Source organism: Rutilus rutilus (assembly GCF_951802725.1).
Source record: "Rutilus rutilus genome assembly, chromosome: 23".
In the NCBI taxonomy this organism is placed as follows: Eukaryota; Metazoa; Chordata; class Actinopteri; order Cypriniformes; family Leuciscidae; genus Rutilus; species Rutilus rutilus.
The window spans coordinates 28,008,478-28,030,532 of record NC_140233.1 but is presented as its reverse complement, the minus strand read 5'-3'; the positions used below and the strand labels follow the sequence as shown (position 1 = coordinate 28,030,532).

Below are 22,055 nucleotides of genomic sequence, written 5' to 3'. Positions count from 1 at the left end.
CATAAATCACCTCAACACTTCCTAGCCCCTCCCTAGCAACCATTGTCGAGCACCTTAGCAACAACAATCCAAAGAGGGATATCTTCTATTCTGAATGTCACAGAGGCATGGGAGTTGGTTTATATCATACATAGAGACAAGCAGCCTTTGGAGTTTCATGATTGGCAGCTGCCAAGCCACTCCCTAGCAACCAAACAGAGTACCCTAGCAACCATTTTGCAAGACCTATATCTCTGCATCAGAACATCATAAAGAGATGGGGTTAACACAAGTTTGACTCAGGGCAGCAAACGGCCAATCATAAATCACCTCAACACTTCCTAGCCCCTCCCTAGCAACCATTGTCGAGCACCTTAGCAACAACAATCCAAAGAGGGATATCTTCTATTCTGAATGTCACAGAGGCATGGGAGTTGGTTTATATCATACATACTGACAAGCAGCCTTTGGAGTTTCATGATTGGCAGCTCCCAATCCACTCCCTAGCAACCAAACAGAGTACCCTAGCAACCATTTTGCAAGACCTATATCTCTGCATTAGAACATCATAAAGAGATGGGGTTAACACAAGTTTGACTCAGGGCAGCAAACGGCCAATCATAAATCACCTCAACACTTCCTAGCCCCTCCCTAGCAACCATTGTCGAGCACCTTAGCAACAACAATCCAAAGAGGGATATCTTCCATTCTGAATGTCACAGAGGCATGGGAGTTGGTTTATATCATTCATAGTGACAAGAAGCCTTTGGAATTGCATCATTGGCAGGTGCCAAGTAACTCCATAGCAACCAAAAAGAGTACCCTAGCAACCAAAATCCAAAGAGGCATATCTTACATTCTGAATGTCACAGAGGCATGGGAGTTGGATTATATAATTCATAATGACAAGAAGCCTTTGGAATTTCATCATTGACAGCTGACAAGCCACTCCCTAGCAACCAAACAGTGTACCCTAGCAACCAAAATCCAAAGAGGCATATCTTCCATTCTGAATGTCGCAGAGGCATGGGAGTTGGTTTATATCATTCATAGTGACAAGAAGCCTTTGGAGTTTCATGATTGGCAGCTGACAAGCCACTCGCTAGCAACCAAATAGAGTACCCTAGCAACCGTTTAGCAAAACGTATATCTCTGCATCAGAACATCGTATAGAGATGGGAGTTGGTTTATATCATTCATGCTAACAAGAAGCCTTTGTAGTTTCATCATTAGCAGCTGACAAGCATCTCCATAGCAACCAAACAGAGTACCCTAGCAACCATTTTACAAGACCTACATCTCTGCATCAGAATATTGTATAGAGATGGGGGTTGGCTCATTAGTTTCAGTTGTAAAACAGCCTGTAAATATCACCATGGTAACTGTGTATTCACACCCTAGCAACCATTTAGAGCCACCTAGCAACCATATTGCAACATATAGAAGCCATATTTCAGCTCCACAACATCGTATAGACATGGTTGTTGGCTCGAATGCAAACATGTACAACACCCTAGCAACCGAGTGGCGAGTTTTGCCACTGCAAGCACCACTTCACATTTTCTTCAGGAAATGTACATTCTAGTTAATGGTGCTTGCTGAAAGCAAGGCATCATTAGTGTTCTCTTGCATACTTATTATTTTTATTATTATTATTCTTCCACACAAAAGTTTGGCGCGAAACTCGCCCCGCACCGTTTGTCTCAGACCCCTGAGTGAGGTGTCAAATCGACCGGCTCATTGAGGAGAGGTGTGCTATGACTTTTCTAAGCGATCGGGTGTACGATGTTCGCACAGCGGACGAAAAAGCGGCCAAAAAAGTCCCATTGACTTTACATGGGGAGTTCTAAAAATATTTGAATCCCAACCGACGTTTTCACACACACACCACTCCAAAGGGCCTGACACCCCTGCGTCTCTCCCTCTCTCTCTCCCTCAGAGGATTTATATTATCAAGCAGCCAATAAGTAATGGCCTAAAATCTTCATAGCCACACCCTAGCAACCAGTTTCAGCACCCTAGCAACCACTAAGAGCTCCCTAGCAACCACCCTAAACCAAAAAAAAAATATTTTTTACATTTTTTTTATTTTTTAAAGCAATTTTACTCTCGTGGCCTTGCGATATCGCTCCATGCTTGTGCCTATTCGGCCATAGGCACGAGGCCGCAGGCCTCGTGCCGTACTGAAGGCACTCGTTATTAAAGATTTTAAGAACTCTATAAAAACTCCATAGTAACCATATTTGACAACTACCAACCACCTAGTAACACCATAGCAACTAACAATAACACCTTAGCAACCACCCTGAACACCCTAGCAACGTCTAGAAATGCTCTAGTAACTACAAAAAACTCTAGCAAGCACCCAGAACACCCTAGCAACTGCCTAGCAACCACCTAGAACACCTAGCAACTGCCTAGCAACCACCCAGAACACATAGCAACCACCCAGAACACCCTAGCAACTGCCTAGCAATGCCCTAGTATCCACCAAGAATAACATAGCAACTGCCTAGCAACACCATAGCAACCACCCAGAACACCCTAGCAACCACCTAGCAACGCCCTAGCAACCACCAAGAATACCCTAGCAACTGCCTAGCAACCACCAAGAATACCCTAGCAACTGCCTAGCAACCACCCAGAACACCCTAGCAACTGCCTAGCAACACTATAGCAACCACCCAGAACACCCTAGCAACCACCTGGCAACAGCATCTAGCTAAAAACATGCTGGCAACATGCTAATCAAGCTAGCATCATGCTAGCAACATGCTAATCATGCTAGCAAACATGCTAATCAAGCTAGCATCATGCTAGCAACATGCTAATCATGCTAACATTATGCTACCAACATGCTAATAAAGCTAGCATCATGCTAACAACATGCTAATCAAGCTAGCATAATGCTAACATCATGCTAATCAAGCAAGCATCATGCTAGCAACATGCTAATAATGCTAGCATTATGCTAGCAACATGCTAATCATGCTAGCATAATGCTAGCAACATGCTAATCATGCTAGCATCATGCTAGCAACATGCTAATCATGTTAGCATCATGCTAACAATATGCTAATCAAGCTAGCATCATGCTAGCAACATGCTAATCATGCTAGCATTATGCTAACAACATGTTAATCAAGCTAGCAACATGCTAATCATGCTAGCATTATGCTAGCAAAATGCTAATCAAGCTAGCATCATACTAGCAACATGCTAATCATGCTAGCAAAACATGTTAGCAACATGCTAATAAAGCTAGCATAATACTAGCAACATGCTAATCATGTTAGCATCTAGCTAAAAACATGTTAGCAAAATGCTAATCATGCTAGCATCTTGTTAAAAGCATGCTAGCAACATGCTAATCATGCTAGCATCATCCAACCAACATGCTAATCATGCTAACAACATGCTAATCATGCTAGCATCATTCTAACAACATGTTAATCATAGTAAATCATGCTGGAATGTGGTAAATCGTAATAAATCATCTTAGAATCATGGTAAATCGTGGTAAATAATGCTAAAACGTGGTATCTCATGGTATCACAACATGGTAATTGTGTTAGCATCTGCCCAGTGGCGAATTTTGCCACTGCAAGCACCACTTCACATTTTCTTCAGGAAATGTACATTCTAGTTATTATTATTATTCTGGACAACTTTTCGGCGCGTAATGCGCCCCGCACCGTTTGTCACAGACCCCTGAGTGAAGTGTCAAATCGACCGGCTCATTGAGGAGAGGTGTGCTATGACTTTTCTAAGCGATCGGGTGTACGATGTTCGCACAGCGGACGAAAAAGCGGCCAAAAAAGTCCCCATTGACTTTACATTGGGCATTCTACAAATATTTGAATCCCAACCGACGTTTTCACACACACAGACTCCAAAGGGCCTGACACCCCTGCGTCTCTCCCTCTCTCTCTCCCTCAGAGGATTATATTATCAAGCAGCCAATAAGTTATGGCCCAAAATCTTCATAGCCACACCCTAGCAACCAGTTTCAGCACCCTAGCAACCACTAAGAGCTCCCTAGCAACCACCCTAAACCAAAAAAAAACATTTTTTTATTTTTTAAATATTTTTTAAAGCAATTTTACTCTCGTGGCCTTGCGATATTGCTCCATGCTTGTGCCTATTCGGCCATAGGCACGAGGCCGCAGGCCGAGTGCCGTACAAAAGGCACTCGTTATTAAAGATTTTAAGAACTCTATAAAAACTCCATAGTAACCATATTTGACAACTACCAACCACCTAGTAACACCATAGCAACTAACAAAAACACCTTAGCAACCACCCTGAACACCCTAGCAACGTCTAGAAATGCTCTAGTAACCACAAAAAAACTCTAGCAAGCACCCAGAACTCCCTAGCAACTGCCTAGCAACCACCTAGAACACCTAGCAACTGCCTAGCAACCACCCAGAACACCTAGCAACCAACCAGAACACCCTAGCAACTGCCTAGCAATGCCCTAATATCCACCCAGAATACCATAGCAACTGCCTAGCAACACCATAGCAACCACCCAGAACACCCTAGCAACCACCTAGCAACGCCCTAGCAACCACCAAGAATACCCTAGCAACTGCCTAGAAACCACCAAGAATACCCTAGCAACTGCCTAGCAACCACCCAGAACACCTTAGCAACTGCCTAGCAACACCATAGCAACCACCCAGAACACCCTAGCAACCACCTGGCAACAGCATCTTGCTAAAAACATGCTGACAACATGCTAATCAAGCTAGCATCATGCTAGCAACATGCTAATCCAGCTAGCATCATGTTAGCAAACATGCTAATCATGCTAGCAACATGCTAATCAAGCTAGTATCATGCTAGCAACATGCTAATCATGCTAGCATTATGCTACCAACATGCTAATAAAGCTAACATCATGCTAACAACATGCTAATCAAGCTAGCATAATGCTAGCATCATGCTAATCAAGCTAGCATCATGCTAGCAACATGCTAATCATGCTAGCATTATGCTAACAACAGGCTAATCAAGCTAGCATCATGCTAGCAACATGCTAATCAAGCTAGCATAATGCTAATCAAGCTAGCATAATGCTAGCAACATGCTAATCATGCTAGCATTAGGCTACCAACATGCTAATAAAGCTAGCATCATGCTAACAACATGCTAATCAAGCTAGTATAATGCTAGCATCATGCTAATCAATCTAGCATCATGCTAGCAACATCCTAATCATGCTAGCATTATGCTAGCAACATGCTAATCAAGCTAGCATCATGCTAGCAACATGCTAATCATGCTAGCAACATGCTAATCATGTTAGCATCTAGCTAAAAACATGCTAGCAACATGCTAATCATGCTAGCATCTTGTTAAAAGCATGCTAGCAACATGCTAATCATGCTAGCATCATCCAACCAACATGCTAATCATGCTAACAACATGCTAATCCTGCTAGCATCATTCTAACAACATGTTAATCATAGTAAATCATGCTGGAATGTGGTAAATCGTAGTAAATCATCTTAGAAACATGGTAAATCGTGGTAAATAATGCTAAAATGTGGTATATCATGGTATCACAACATGTCAATTGTGTTAGCATCTGCCCAGTGGCGAATTTTGCCACTGCAAGCACCACTTCACATTTTCTTCAGGAAATGTACATTCTAGTTATTATTATTATTATTATTATTATTATTCTGGACAAAGTTTGGCGCGTAATGCGCCCCGCACCGTTTGTCACAGACCCCTGAGTGAAGTGTCAAATCGACCGGCTCATTGAGGAGAGGTGTGCTATGACTTTTCTAAGCGATCGGGTGTACGATGTTCGCACAGCGGACGAAAAAGCGGCCAAAAAAGTCCCCATTGACTTTACATTGGGAGTTCTAAAAATATTTGAATCCCAACTGCCGTTTTCACACACACAGACTCCAAAGGGCCTGACACCCCTGCGTCTCTCCCTCTCTCTCTCCCTCAGAGGATTTATATTATCAAGCAGCCAATAAGTAATGGCCTAAAATCTTCATAGCCACACCCTAGCAACCAGTTTCAGCACCCTAGCAACCACTAAGAGCTCCCTAGCAACCACCCTATACCAAAAAAAAAAAAGTTTTTTATTTTTTTTTATTTTTTAAAGCAATATTACACTCGTGGCCTTCCGAAATCACTCCATGCTGGTGCCTATTCGGCCATAGGCACGAGGCCGCAGGCCGAGTGCCGTACTGAAGGCACTCGCAACCACCCAGAACACCCTAGCAACTGCTTTTTTTTTTAAATTAAAGCAATATTACACTCGTGGCCTTGCGAAATTGCTCCATGCTTGTGCCTATTCGGCCATAGGCACGAGGCCGCAGGCCGAGTGCCGTACATAAGGCACTCGCAAACACCCAGAACACCCTAGCAACTGCCTAGCAACCACCCAGAACACCTAGCAACTGCCTAGTAACCACCCAGAACACTCTAGCAACTGCCTAGCAACGCCCTAGCATCCACCCAGAATACGATAGCAACTGTCTAGCAACACAATAGCAACCACCCAGAACACCCTAGCAACCACCTAGCAACGCCCTAGCAACCACCAAGAATACCCTAGCAACTGCCTAGCAACCACCAAGAATACCCTAGCAACTACCTAGCAACCACCCAGAACACCATAGCAACTGCCTAGCAACACCATAGCAACCACCCAGAACACCCTAGCAACCACCTGGCAACAGCATCTTGCTAAAAACATGCTAGCAACATGCTAATCATACTAGCATCATGCTAGCAACATGCTAATCAAGCTAGCATATTGCTAGCAACATGCTAATCATGTTAGCATCTAGCTAAAAACATGCTAGCAAATTGCTAATCATGCTAGCATCTTGTTAAAAGCATGCTAGCAACATGCTAATCATGCTAGCATTATGCTACCAACATGTTAATCAAGCTAGCATCATGCTAGCAACATGCTAATCAAGCTAGCATATTGCTAGCAACATGCTAATCATGTTAGCATCTAGCTAAAAACATGCTAGCAAATTGCTAATCATGCTAGCATCTTGTTAAAAGCATGCTAGCAACATGCTAATCATGCTAGCATTATGCTACCAACATGTTAATCAAGCTAGCATCATGCTAGCAACATGATAATCAAGCTAGCATATTGCTAGCAACATGCTAATCATGTTAGCATCTAGCTAAAAACATGCTAGCAAATTGCTAATCATGCTAGCATCTTGTTAAAAGCATGCTAGCAACATGCTAATCATGCTAGCATCATGCTACCAACATGTTAATCAAGGTAGCATCATGCGACCAAGATGCTAATCATGTTAACAACATGCTAATCATGCTAGCATCATTCTAACAACATGTTAATCATAGTAAATCATGCTGGAATGTGGTAAATCGTAGTAAATCATCTTATAATCATGGTAAATCGTGGTAAATAATGCTAAAACGTGGTATATCATGGTATCACAACATGGTAATTGTGTTAGCATCTGCCCAGTGGCGAATTTTGCTACTGCAAGCACCACTTCACATTTTCTTCAGGAAATGTACATTCTAGAACACCCTAGCAACTGCCTAGCAACGCCCTAGCAACCACCCAAAATACCCTAGCAACCGCCTAGCAACACCTTAGCATCCACCCAGAATACCATAGTAACTGCCTAGCAACACCATAGCAACCACCCAGAACACCCTAGCAACGCCCTAGCAACCACCAAGAATACCCTAGAAACTGCCTAGCAACCACCCAGGACACCTTAGCAACTGCCTAGCAACCACCCAGAACCCCTTAACAACTACCTAGCAACCGCCTAGCAACCACCCAGAACACCATAGCAACCACCCAGAACACCCTAGCAACCACCTAGCAAAGCCCTAGCAACCACACAGAACACCCTAGCAACACCCTAGCAACCACCTGAACAACATGAATAAGCCATATCTCAGCACCAGAACATCGTACAAACATGTTTGTTGGCTCGTATGCAATCATGTACCACACTCTAGCAACCGAGTGGCGAGTTTTGCCACTGCAAGCACCACTTCACATTTTCTTCAGGAAATGTACATTCTAGTTAATGGTGCTTGCTGAAAGCAAGGCATCATTAGTGTTCTCTTGCATACTTATTATTCTTCTACTTCTTCTTTTTATTATTCTGGACAAAAGTTTGGCGCGTAACTCGCCCCGCACCGTTTGTCTCAGACCCCTGAGTGAGGTGTCAAATCGAGCGGCTCATTGAGGAGAGGTGTGCTATATCTTTTCTAAGCGATCGGGTGTACGATGTTCGCACAGCAGACGAAAAAGCGGCCAAAAAAGTCCCATTGACTTTACATTGGGAGTTATAAAAACATTTGAATCCCAACTGCCGTTTTCACACACACAGACTCCAAAGGGCCTGACACCCCTGCGTCTCTCCCTCTCTCTCTCCCTCAGAGGATTTATATTATCAAGCAGCCAATAAGTAATGGCCTAAAATCTTCATAGCCACACCCTAGCAACCAGTTTCAGCACCCTAGCAACCACTAAGAGCTCCCTAGCAACCACCCTAAACCAAAAAAAAATTTTTTTTTACATTTTTTTGAATTTTTTAACGCAATATTACACTCGTGGCCTTGCGATATTGCTCCATGCTTGTGCCTATTCGGCCATAGGCACGAGGCCGCAGGCCGAGTGCCGTACTGAAGGCACTCGTTATTAAAGATTTTAATAACTCTATAAAAACTCCATAGTAACCATCTTTGACAACTACCAACCACCTAGTAACACCATAGCAACTAAAAAAAATACCTTAGCAACCATCCTGAACACCCTAGCAACGTCTAGAAACGCTCTAGTAACCACCAAAAATACCGTAGCAACCACCCAGAACACCCTAGCAACTGTCTAGCAACCCCCCAGAACACCTAGCAACTGCCTAGCAACCACCCAGAACACCCTAGCAACTGCCTAGCAATGCCCTAGCATCCACCCAGAATACCCTAGCAACTGCCTAGCAACGCCCTAGCAACCACACAGAATACCCTAGCAACCGCCTAGCAACCACCCAGAATACCATAGCAACCGTCTAGCAATGCCCCAGCAACCACCCAGAACACCCTAGCAACTGCCTAGCAACACCATAGCAACCACCCAGAATACCCTAGCAACGCCCTAGCAACTACCCAGAACAGCCTAGCAACCACCTAGCAACGCCCTAGCAACCACCCATAATACCCTAGCAACCGCCTAGCAACCACCCAGAATACCCTAGCAACCGCCTAGCAACACCATAGCAACCACCCAGAATACCCTAGCAACCGCCTAGCAACACCATAGCAACCACCCAGAACAGCCTAGCAACCACCTAGCAACGCCCTAGCAACCACCAAGAATACCCTAGAAACCACCCAGAATACCCTAGCAACCGTCTAGCAACGCCCTAGCAACCACCCAGAACACCCTAGCAACTGCCTAGCAACACCATAGCAACCACCCAGAATACCCTAGCAACCGCCTAGCAACACCATAGCAACCACCCAGAATACCCTAGCAACCGCCTAGCAACACCATAGCAACCACCCAGAACAGCCTAGCAACCACCTAGCAACGCCCTAGCAACCACCCATAATACCCTAGCAACCGCCTAGCAACCACCCAGAATACCATAGCAACCGCCTAGCAACACCATAGCAACCACCAAGAATACCCTAGCAACCGCCTAGCAACCACCCAGAACACCCTAGCAACCACCAAGCAACGCCCTAGCAACCGTTTAGAGCCACATATAAACCATATTGCAACATATAGAAGCTATATTTCAGCTCCACAACATCGTACAGACATGGTTGTTGGCTCGTATGCAATCATGTACAACACCCTAGCAACCGAGTGGAGAGTTTTGCCACTGCAAGCACCATTTCACATTTTCTTCAGGAAATGTACATTCTAGTTAATAAATGTTGTTCTTTTTTCAACTGTAAAACACTTTCTGAAATTAAAATTATATTTTTATTTAATATGTAATTAAATAGACTTACATTTGATCACCAGTTTAGTTCCTCCACCGAAAGTCCACCACAGTGATACAATCTAATGAAACGCTCGTACAAAAACCTCTATTCCACTCGAGTGAACACACACTCCAGCAGAGAGAGAGAAACAACACTTCAACACACTGATATTAGAAGATCCTCAGCTCTTCTCAACACTCACTCATTCAGATTTGACTAAATGCTTTCTGATATAACACTGTTTAAAGAAATATATTTGATGAGCTGTGACCTCTGAGGTGACCTTTGACCTCTTTGATCATGGATGATGTTGTGGAGTTTCTCATAATGATGCTTCTGTTCTTCATATGCAGATCAATCATCATGATTCACAGAAAAACCTGCAGCTTCAGACTTCAATCTTCAGTGAAAATCTCTTCAAATAATGAGTTTATTGAATATTAGAGCCAAAGTCAATAGAAAGTGTCAACAATGAAAATATAAAAGGTATTTTGCATGTTCTCCACAGTCAAGCATGTTTTCATATTCAAGGTCTGTTCTAAAAGTATCTGGACTGGTTATGAATCTCCACACAAGATCATGAAACGTGAACAAGCTCTAATATGTCTCCATCTTTAACAGCCTGTTTCTTCTCCATTTGATGATTTCAGACACATGAGGCTTCATGATAGATGGAGTGACACCATGAACTCTGATTAGAGATTCACAATCAGTCCTGATACTTTCTGAACAGACTCATGATTCATGATCTTACTTTAGTGATGGCGCTTCATCTAGTGGAAGTGTAGCAGTGATGATGGTCACATGACTGAATATGGACACAGAGATGGACGTTCATCTGCACATCCTCAGTGTCTCAGGAGTCACAATAAAAATACTAAATAAAGTCATGATTCTGTAACTCTAGTGTATATTAGTTTGTTATCAGCACAAGCTGCTGTAAATCCTGCCCACTTCTTTGCATTGTCAGCACATGCTTCAGTGCTCTGAGAGTGTTTATAGTGCTGTGAGTTTAACACTTCATGACTGAGAGCAGAACACACTCTTCATCATCACACAAGACTAAACTACAGCAATGAACACAATCAACATCTTCATCTGGACCATTGCACTGTTTATTCAAGGTTTGTGTAATACAGTTTTTATAATGATTATTAATTCTCTTAAAATGTGAAATATATATGTTTATCATTTACTGTATATCATTATATATAATTTTTGTTTGTGTTATCTTCCAGAGTGTAGAGGACAGATCACTGTAACTCAGAGTCCATCAATACCAGCAGTTCAACCAGGAGAAGAAGTCAGAATAAACTGTAAAACCAGCAGTAATGTGTATGTGTGGGGTGGTGGTGTTTATCATGAGTTAGCCTGGTACTCACAGAAACCTGGAGAAGCTCCTAAACTCCTCATATATAGAGCAACAACCCGTAATACTGGAACTCCATCTAGATTCAGTGGCAGTGGATCTGGCAGTGATTTTACTCTGACCATCAGTGGAGTCCAGACTGAAGATACAGGAGATTATTACTGTCAGAGTTTTCACAGTGGTCCAGTGTTCACACAGTGATAAAGAGTCGTACAAAAACCTCTGTCAGTCAGACGTCACAGTGACTGCACTGATACAGCTGAGAGAAACTGCAGCTGCTGATGGAGGATCACAAACTACACAATATCAATGTTTAGTTCAAAGTTTCTAAAGACCTTAAAGGTAATTATGATATAAGATTTTCTTTATGCTAAAATACATTAACCCAGTTCATTGTTCATTGACTAATATTAGTTTGTCATTCATGTGTGTCTCTCCCTCAAATGCAGGGCCGGCTCAGGCTCCACTGGTTCCCTAGGAGAGATTTTAGATAGATCATTCATATCAATTACAACTTACTATGAATACTGATTTATGAATTTTGAGCCCCATGATGACTGATGCTGATCTCTGCAGGTCCACTTAGACGCTCTCGGCTCATGGTAGACGATGAACGTGATTTCACCAAGTTAGGTCACCAACATCTTTGTTGATCCTGGAACAACTTTTCAATCAACCAATCAGATTTGAGGGACAAGTTTAGAGTTTATGACAAGTTAGGGTTAGCACCAGGGTGAGGCTCCTTCAACATCAGTGTTATTTACCTATCATTTCCCTCTGATTTTAGGGAAAAGTTATGATCCAGGATCATGTCTGACTTGGCAAAATCACGGTGACCCACACTGTAAAAAAAAAACACAGAAAAAAACGAGCAAATGCATGGCAGCACAGGGTGCCAAACGTTTGCCATTAATGAAAATAACGGTAAAACCCCATGAACTGAAGTAACATGTTTACACAGCAACATGAAAAAAAGAACATTGACCATACAGTACTATAAAATGTTTAAAACTTAATCTGAAATAACATATTTTGTCTGTATAATTGCAAATACATGCATAGACCATTAAATGTAATGGCATTATTTGACTGTAAGTTCATGTAACATGTTTAAACCCTTATTTAATAAAACATGTTTTAACTGTAAATGTAAAAACATGGTGTAGCAGTTGTTTAACTAAACATGATTTGAATGTAGATATAAATGACATGTTGACACCATTACTTCATAAAGCATGTTTTGACTGTAAACTGAAATCATGTTTTAATCATTATTCAACAGAGTTTGACTGTAAATTGAAATAACATGTGTTGACCGTTATTTGAAATAACACGTGTTGACCGTTATTTGAAAAAATGAACTGTGATGGACCATAATTTTGAAAGGCATGTACAGCATTTTGATTTTGATTATGGCTTACAGATAATTTTATATGTAGTTCATGAAATGTATGTTATATGTCACACAAAAAGTCATTAGAGAAAATCATTTGTATTTTTCCCTCTTTATTTTCTTCTGTTACAGTAGTTTCCATTGTAAATAACAACAATATTAAAAACTTTAAACAGTGCTACAGTACCATCATCTAAACATTGCTTATATGCTTAAAATACAACATTGACAATTCAAATTAATTTAGTCATTGCATCTTCCACAAACTACACTTCGAACAGAACGATGGTCTCCAATTCAATCTCCATGTTGATGCCTTTAAAAAAATAAGAGAGAAAATGGTTATATATCATACATCACATATCTATATTCATTATCATGTCTGATCATGTTACTCTTTTTAGATGTTCTTGTGTTTCTTACATAAAAAAATATTGTTTTTTACTTAACAAAATATTTGTTCATTAAATATGTAATGCACTTACAAATTTGATGATGGTCCACGACACCTTACTTCTTCAGACAGTTTAGTGATGTGACCTCACCCACTGACAAGGCCAAGGGTGCACTGCAACAGCAGAAACAACGTAAATACAGTAACACTTGTTGATTACAATTTTATATTTAATATTACATGCCAGCATATTTACCCAGTATGATTACCTCACAATGTCGCAGGAAATTTCCCATTTTGCTTTCTATGGTAGACATTTTTTGGTGTGCATTTCTGCACTGTTTTGACCTTTCTTGTTAAGTCCCGCCTTCACGCACGCCATTGGTCAAACTGCTTCTCAATCATTGCCCTCGGCCCAATGGCATCAGCCAAGAGACAAAGCAGCAGCCTGTTAACTGCAGGTGGCACATCATGGCTCCAAAACAGCGTAAAAATGCTGTAGGAGCCATTTATGTTTATTGTTTGCATACTATTTTATTTTGTTTGGATAGATTTATATTAGTATTTAGGACACTGGGTGACAGTGATTAGATGCACATGGTTGTATATAAGGGGGCATAGGTGACAGGAAGTGATAGCCACAGGTAGGGGGAGCCCACACAGTTCTCACCAGACAGACCACAGACAACAGAGCATGGTTTACAGATCAGATACACGGCACGCTAACAACTGGGAACAAGATAAGAAACAACAATCAACTGGTATGTTCATCTGTTTGTACAATTTATTACAATAAACCACAAACCTCAACTGCAATAATCTCTGGAAAATCTTTGTGTGTCTGCGTAGAAACTTCACCCCTACCTGTGTGCATGATGGCAAAATTGGTTTAAACATGATAAGGATTGCCAATACAAAAGTGAGAACTAAGCTCTATGAGTGAAAATTGAGCCTGTAAAAGTATTGGAACTGGATAAAGATTGTTTCCACGGAAGAACTGATTGTTTTCTTTCATGACTGGACGCCGTCATTCCCAATCAACGGAACATTGACACCACCTGTGCGGAGCTGATTGACGGAGATTGGAAACTCCGAATGACAACGCGCAGGCAGAGGGGTATGTGCAACATTAAGCTTTATTGGAAAAGCCAGAAACAGCTACATTAATGGACCTAGTTGACTGAAGCATATACTGTCACCACAATATCAGCTGTCTGAAACCTTCTGTGATTGCCGTGTGGTTTACTGGATCACGCTAAAAGTGAAACAAATATGTCCATTGTCATGTCTGATGTTCGGTCACAAGATGGCGATGTTGCACTGGATTCTGAAAAAGAAAAAAGGGTTATTAAACACACTGCTAAAGGTTTGGAAATGTTCATTGAAAACTGTCAGAAAATAAGAAACTTGAAATGTAAACAAGCTAAGAAGTTAATGGAATTGTTGAAAGAGCTCATGAAATCAAAGGAGAATGCAAATGAAGTGCAATCTAACTTGGTTAAATTAATCAACATCTGTGATGAAGCCAAAAGAAATCATGAGTCATTGGTGAAGTTACCACTGCCTGAAAATGAACTTGAAAGGCAAAATCACTGGTTTCAACAAAAAATGGAAACTTTTGATGGTTTTATACAGGATGTAAATGTGTGGTTCTCAGAGGTTGGGTGGCATAAAAAACACACCATTGCTGAAAGTGTAAACACAGATGACATTGGACCGGATGACAGTGTTTCTAATGTGTCAAAACATAAATCAAACCACAAATCAAGTTCTTCATCACGTGCATCTTCAACATCCTCTGCTCGCATTAAAGCTCAGGCAGAAAAGGCTGCTCTCATGGAACGGGTTGCCGCTCTGCAGAAAAGGCATGAACTTGAGGCACAGGAAGAACAACTGAAAAGGAAGAAAGAACAACTGGAATTAGAGACTGAACTGGCAGCAACCACTGCAAAAATTAATGTACTTGAATCAATGGGATCAAGAAACAGCTCAAGCGTATCTGATGGGATGAACTCGTATTTGAGAAAAGGAACTGCTCAAAAGAAAACGTCAGTTAAATTAAATCCACATGCAAAGACCTATTTACCTGATCAAGTGCAACAAAGACAGAATGTGCGGATGGGAACTGAATCTTCTTCCCAGCAACAGGTTGTTCGACCAAAGGAAAGAGCTGATGGACCATCTGCTAGAGCTCAGGATATGACTCCTCTAACACAACAACCTGTATTTAAAGATGACAATCAAGGTGACATCTATCACATAATTCAAAGGCAAAGTGACATCACAGCTCTTCTCACTCAACAAAATCTCTCTTCTACTTTACCACCAAGAGACATTCCTGTTTATGATGGTGATCCATTGCAATATGGAGTTTTCATCAGGGCATTTGAGAGAGGAGTGGAAAGAAAGACCGATGACTACAGTGACTGTCTGCATTTCCTAGAGCAATACACCAGAGGGTATCCAAAAGATTTAGTCCACAGCTGCCAACATTTGCCTTCAGCTGAGGGATATAAAAGAGCTAAAGATCTGCTTAAAGAACATTTTGGTAATGAACATAAGATTGCCACAGCATACATGGACAAAGCATTTGCCTGGCCAGCGATCAAGCCAGAGGATGTGAAAGCATTGCAAGCGTTTTCATTATTCCTGAGAGGTTGCTGCAATGCAATGCGACAGCTCACCTATATGGAGGAGTTGAATGTTGCTTCCAGTATGAAGACCATTCTTCTGAAACTGCCTTACAAGCTCAGAGACAAGTGGAGGAATAGGGCATGTCAGCTCCAAGAACAACATGGACATCGAGCTAGTTTCTCTGACTTGGTAGACTTCATGGAGAGACAGGTGAAGATATTATCAGATCCACTTTTTGGAAACATCCAGGATGCTAAGACAATTACATCTGTCAAAAGCTCCACCTTTGTCAAAGCAAGAGAAAAGCCGAGACCAAGAGGAAGCAGTTTTGCAACTACTGTAACACCTGTAGAAACAGAAAAACAAGAAAGAATTACAACAAATGAAACGAAAAATGTATCTGCCACTAATTCTCAAAATTGCTGTTTGTTCTGTGATAGAGGTGGTCACACATTGGTGCGGTGTCCACAAATCAGGAAAAAGATGCACAGGGAAAAAATAGACTTCTTAAAGAAAAGGGGAGTCTGTTTTGGATGTTTGAAAGTAGGACACATGAGCAAAGACTGCAATAGTCGTTTGACTTGTGACGTGTGCAATAAAAATCATCCTGAAATACTTCACATTGAACAAAAGGACATGGGAAAGAATACAGAACTGAATGAGAAATCAATTGGGAGCAATGTCGTTCTCTCACCTCATACATGTGGGCATATTGGGGCCGGTGAAGAAGCCTGTCTCTTCTCTATTGTTCCAGTACAAGTAAAGACCCCCAAGGGAGACACCGTGTTGCAAACTTATGCATTTTTGGATCATGGAAGCTCATCTACCTTCTGCACAGAAAGCTTGATGAGAAGATTGAATGTTACAGGACAAAAGGCTAGTATTCTTCTGCGTACAATGAACCAAGAGAAACCTGTGACCAGTCATCATATTTCAGGTTTAGAGGTATCTAGTCTGGACAAAAATGATTTCATACAACTGTCCAATGTATTTACACATAAGACCATGCCTGTTTCCAAGCTCAACATTCCAAGAAAAGAAGACCTAACTCAATGGCCTTACTTGAAGGATGTCAAGATTCATGAAATCGACGCCGGTATTGACCTGCTCATCGGCACAAATGCTTCTAAGGTATTGGAACCTTGGGAGGTGGTCAATAGCCAAGGGGATGGACCATACGCTGTGAGGACCCTACTGGGGTGGGTCATCTATGGTCCCTTGAGAGGAGACAACGACGTCAGGGATGAGAATGGCTGCCCTGTTGCTGCTGTCAATCGAATGTCTATTGTGAATCTAGAGGAGCTACTGGTTAAACAATACAATCATGATTTCAATGAAGTAACCAGCAAGGAAACAGAGGAAATGTCCAGAGAAGAGATTAAATTCTTGGATATGGTGAATCACTCAATAAAAATGACAGATGGTCACTACTGCCTAGACTTACCTTTTAAGGAAAAAAATCCCAGCATGCCAAATAACCGTTGCATAGCAGAGCAGCGCATCCAAAGCCTGAAACGCAAGTTTGGTAAAAATGAGATCTTTCACAATGAATATACAACTTTTCTCAAAGAAATGATTGACAACGGCTATGCTGAAATGATACCAGTAGATCAACTGAATCGTAATGATGGGGAACTCTGGTATATCCCACATCACGGGGTGTATCACTCAAGGAAAGGAACCTTAAGAGTGGTCTTCGACTGCGGTGCTGGCTTTAAGGGAACATCACTCAATGAACAATTGCTACAGGGTCCAGATCTTACCAACTCACTCATCGGAGTACTCATCAGATTCAGACAAGAACCAGTTGCCCTGATGGCTGACATCAAAGCAATGTTTCACCAGGTCAAAGTGTCAGAAAAACATATTGACTATCTGCGATTCCTATGGTGGCCTGATGGTGATGTGCAGCAGGATCTCGTCGAATATAGGATGAAAGTACACCTCTTTGGAGCAGTGTCATCACCGAGTTGTGCAAACTTTGCACTAAGAAAGACCGCTGAAGATAACAAGGCTCACTTTCCAGCAGAGGTTACAGACACCGTAAAGAACAACTTTTACGTAGATGATTGCTTAAAATCCATGTCCACAGAACAGGACGCTGTTCTTATGGTAAGAGACCTGACTGCTCTCTGCCAGAAGGGAGGTTTCATATTGTCAAAATGGATCAGCAACAGCCGTAAAGTATTGGCATCCATTCCACAAGAATACAGAACCAAAGAGACAAAAGAGTTGGACTTGGACAGGGACAACCTGCCAATGGAAAGAGCACTAGGATTGCACTGGTGCGTTGAAACAGATGTGTTCATGTTCAGAATTACTGCACAGCCACGAGCATACACCAGACGCGGCATCTTGTCTGTGGTTGGCTCTGTATACGACCCTTTAGGATTCCTGGCACCATTTATTCTGCCAGCCAAACTGATTATGCAGGAACTCTGTAAAAAAAACCTTGGATGGGATGAAAACATACCCCAAACTGTTTCTCAGCAGTGGACAGGATGGTTGGCAGATCTGAACAAGCTGACAGAGTTTAGAGTGGACCGTTGCATGAAGCCCACAAGCTTTGGTCAAATCAGAAATGCAGAGTTGCACCACTTTTCAGATGCAAGTGAAAGTGGATACGGTACGGTTTCATATCTTAGACTGGAAAACAATGACGAAGAGGTGCATGTTGCTTTCATGATAGGGAAAGCAAGAGTATCACCATTAAAACAAGTAACGATTCCCAGATTGGAGCTCACAGCTGCAGTTCTAGCTGTCAAAGTTGACAGAATGCTTCGGAAGGAATTACAGCTTCAGCTGAACAAATCCATCTTCTGGACTGATAGCACAACAGTGCTGAAATATATCAACAATGAAACCAAACGTTTCCGAACATTTGTAGCAAATAGGATCTCCTTTGTAAGGGATACTACCGATGTGTCACAATGGAGATATGTTAGCACAAAGGAAAATCCGGCAGATGAAGCCTCTAGGGGGCTAACAGCAAATCGCTTCTTAAGCTGCAAAAGATGGATCAAGGGACCAGAGTTTCTCTATCAACCAGACAGAGAATGGCAGAAACCTCATTTGGAAACTGCAATCTCTGCCAATGATCCGGAAATCAAGCAAGACATCACAAGCAACCTCATTGTTAAAGGTCCATTGAACCCAACCAGCTCTCTGATAAGTTATTTCTCTTCATGGAGAAGTCTGATGACAGCTGTAGCTTGGCTACTTAAAGTAAAAACAACCATCTTACTGCTGACTAGAAAAAGAAAGGAGATTCAGACTGCTGCGAGTAACTTTAAAGATGAGTCCAGCCAACTAAAGGAGATGCAAGCTTTTAAAGCAACACTCCAAAGACAGTGTTTAAATCCTGAGGATCTGATGCAAGCAGAACGTGCAGTTATTTCTTTCAGTCAAAGACAAAGCTTTGAAGAAGAACTATCTACGCTAGAGGCTGGTAAAAATGGGGTTAAAAGAAGTAGTCATCTGTACAAACTGGACCCAGTATTGGATGATGGACTTCTGAGAGTAGGTGGTCGCCTGAGTAGACTAGCGATGCCTGAAGAGGCCAAGCATCCAGTTATTCTCTCAAAAGACCTGCACATATCCACATTATTGCTACGACATATCCATGAACAACTTGGCCACGGAGGAAGAAATCATATGCTATCTCGACTCCGTAAAAAATACTGGATTATCAAAGCCAACTCAGCAGCAAGAAGGATCATAACAGACTGTGTTGTGTGCAAACGACAGCGGGGAAGAGTTGGAGAGCAGAAAATGGCAGACTTACCCCTGGAAAGGATTCTACCAGATAAGCCTCCATTTACAAATGTTGGAGTAGACTACTTCGGTCCTATAGAGATCAAGAGAGGACGAAGTCTTGTTAAAAGATATGGCGTAATCTTCACCTGCATGGCAAGCAGGGCAGTACACCTTGAAATCGCATATACTCTTGACACAGACTCCTGCATCCATGCATTACGAAGATTTATTTGTCGACGAGGTCAAGTGTTGTCTTTAAGATCAGACAATGGCACAAATTTTATTGGAGCTGAAAGAGAACTGAGAGAAGCACTCAATGCCTTGAATCAGGACAAAATCCAGACTGCTATGCTTCAGAAGGGAATAAAATGGTACTTTAACCCCCCAGCAGGATCGCATCACGGTGGTGTATGGGAGCGTTTGATCCGCATGGTTCGAAATGTACTGCACTCTGTTCTTAGCCAACAAGTTCTGGATGACGAAGGGTTGCAAACTTTAATTTGTGAACTTGAAGCAATTTTAAATGATCGACCCATTACAAAGCTTTCTGAGGACCCAATGGACCTGGAAGCACTCACCCCAAACCACCTTCTTCTATTGAAAACCAAGCCAATACTACCGCCTGGACTCTTCATTAAAGAGGACCTATACCAAAGGCGCAGATGGAGACAAGTCCAATACATGGCAGATCTCTTCTGGAAAAGGTGGACACAGGAGTACTTACCTTTAATCCAAGAACGTCAGCGGTGGTCAAAGGTAAAAAGGAACTTTGCCCCAGGTGACATAGTTGTGGTGGTTGATTCCACTGCACCACGAGGCTCCTGGTTAATGGGCAGAATACTGGAGACGAAAGCAGATGCACAAGGCCTTGTGCGTACTGTTCGGCTTCAGACAAAAAACAATATATTGGAAAGACCAATAACAAAGATATGTCTGATTAAAGAGACTGAGATTGAGAAGGACTGATGGTAAAGACCAGATCCCACCATGTGCCATGTTCTGGACACCTCTGGCCCAAACAAAAATAAAAAAAGTGTATAATGTATATAGCTCCTTTCATTATTTTTTGGTAATTGTTATTTGTTATATAAGACAATTAGGGGCCGGTGTGTAGGAGCCATTTATGTTTATTGTTTGCATACTATTTTATTTTGTTTGGATAGATTTATATTAGTATTTAGGACACTGGGTGACAGTGATTAGATGCACATGGTTGTATATAAGGGGGCATAGGTGACAGGAAGTGATAGCCACAGGTAGGGGGAGCCCACACAGTTCTCACCAGACAGACCACAGACAACAGAGCATGGTTTACAGATCAGATACACGGCACGCTAACAACTGGGAACAAGATAAGAAACAACAATCAACTGGTATGTTCATCTGTTTGTACAATTTATTACAATAAACCACAAACCTCAACTGCAATAATCTCTGGAAAATCTTTGTGTGTCTGCGTAGAAACTTCACCCCTACCTGTGTGCATGATGGCAAAATTGGTTTAAACATGATAAGGATTGCCAATACAAATGCCTCAAGGAAAAAATCCCTGTGTTTTTGTTTTGGTCGGGAAACGTGCTCATTGACATGGCAAATAAGCTAAAACACGGAGCGGAGTTGGGTTCGCTGGATTAATTACAGGCGTCAGTTTGTTTTCAAAAATCGTAAGTGACTTTGTTAAGTAGCTTTGTGTGTAAACATGACCGTTTAGGCAACATATTCTGCTGTATGAATGCAATATATAACAGAATGACAACAAAACAATCATGGACCTCGATGTCCAGTGGTGAATGGTAAGTGTTTAAAAAAATCTGTTGACGTATCATCCAATGTAATTTAAAAGTTAAATGGCAACAGGTGAATACAATTACAATGGCTAATCACATACGTTTTTAAATCTTATTCTTAATGTTTGATGCAAGTTGCATTAAAAAGTACTAAATAGGTTTCAGAATTGTGTTGTTGTTGTTTTAGAAGGTTGCTTGCCTTTCACCATCATTTAAGAACACTCATATGCATGGACAACGGATTTCATCTTATGAGGTGTGTTACCTTTAACCATATGGATGATGATGTATTCGTGCAAATTTTGTGATTGCTCTCTGAAGACAGTTAAGGGATATGTTAATCATCAGATCTTACACAGACATGAAGCAAATGCTCAATTTCCATGTTGCTTCCCAGAATGCAAATGTAAATTCTCAAAATACAATGCTCTCAAAGCTCATGTTTATCGCCATCACAAAAGACCACATACTCATTTTGATGATTCGACGGGCACGTTTGTTTGCAACAATACAGACTGTCAACAACAATTTACAGACATGAACAATGTCCTTTCTCATCTCAGGTCACATTTAGCCAAGGGAGAGGTGGTGTGTTGTCCTTTTGAAAAATGTGACAAAAATTTCAGTTTAAGATCAGGTTTCACTGCCCATGTTTCACGAAAGCACAGGACGTCTACATTTGCACAATTACGGATTATGGATACTTTATCTGAGCAACCTTCTTCAGCATTTTTTGATGTTACTGAGGATGAAGTTGATGAA

General features: G+C 41.6%; 1 protein-coding gene and 1 gene segment (V, D, J or C); one reads left to right on the top strand and one right to left on the bottom strand.

Moving 5' to 3' along the window:
• Positions 1-10,322, bottom strand: part of LOC311282761 (immunoglobulin lambda constant 7-like) — a 69,348-nt gene extending 59,026 nt beyond the window's left edge. Inside the window, exons 1-2 of the C gene segment in view lie at positions 10,251-10,322; positions 9,988-10,039 (exon numbers count right to left, since the gene is read on the bottom strand).
• The window catches only part of LOC311283110 (uncharacterized protein), a 790,474-nt gene that overhangs the window by 232,548 nt on the left and 535,871 nt on the right, over positions 1-22,055 (top strand). The gene's annotated exons all lie outside the window — the stretch shown is intronic.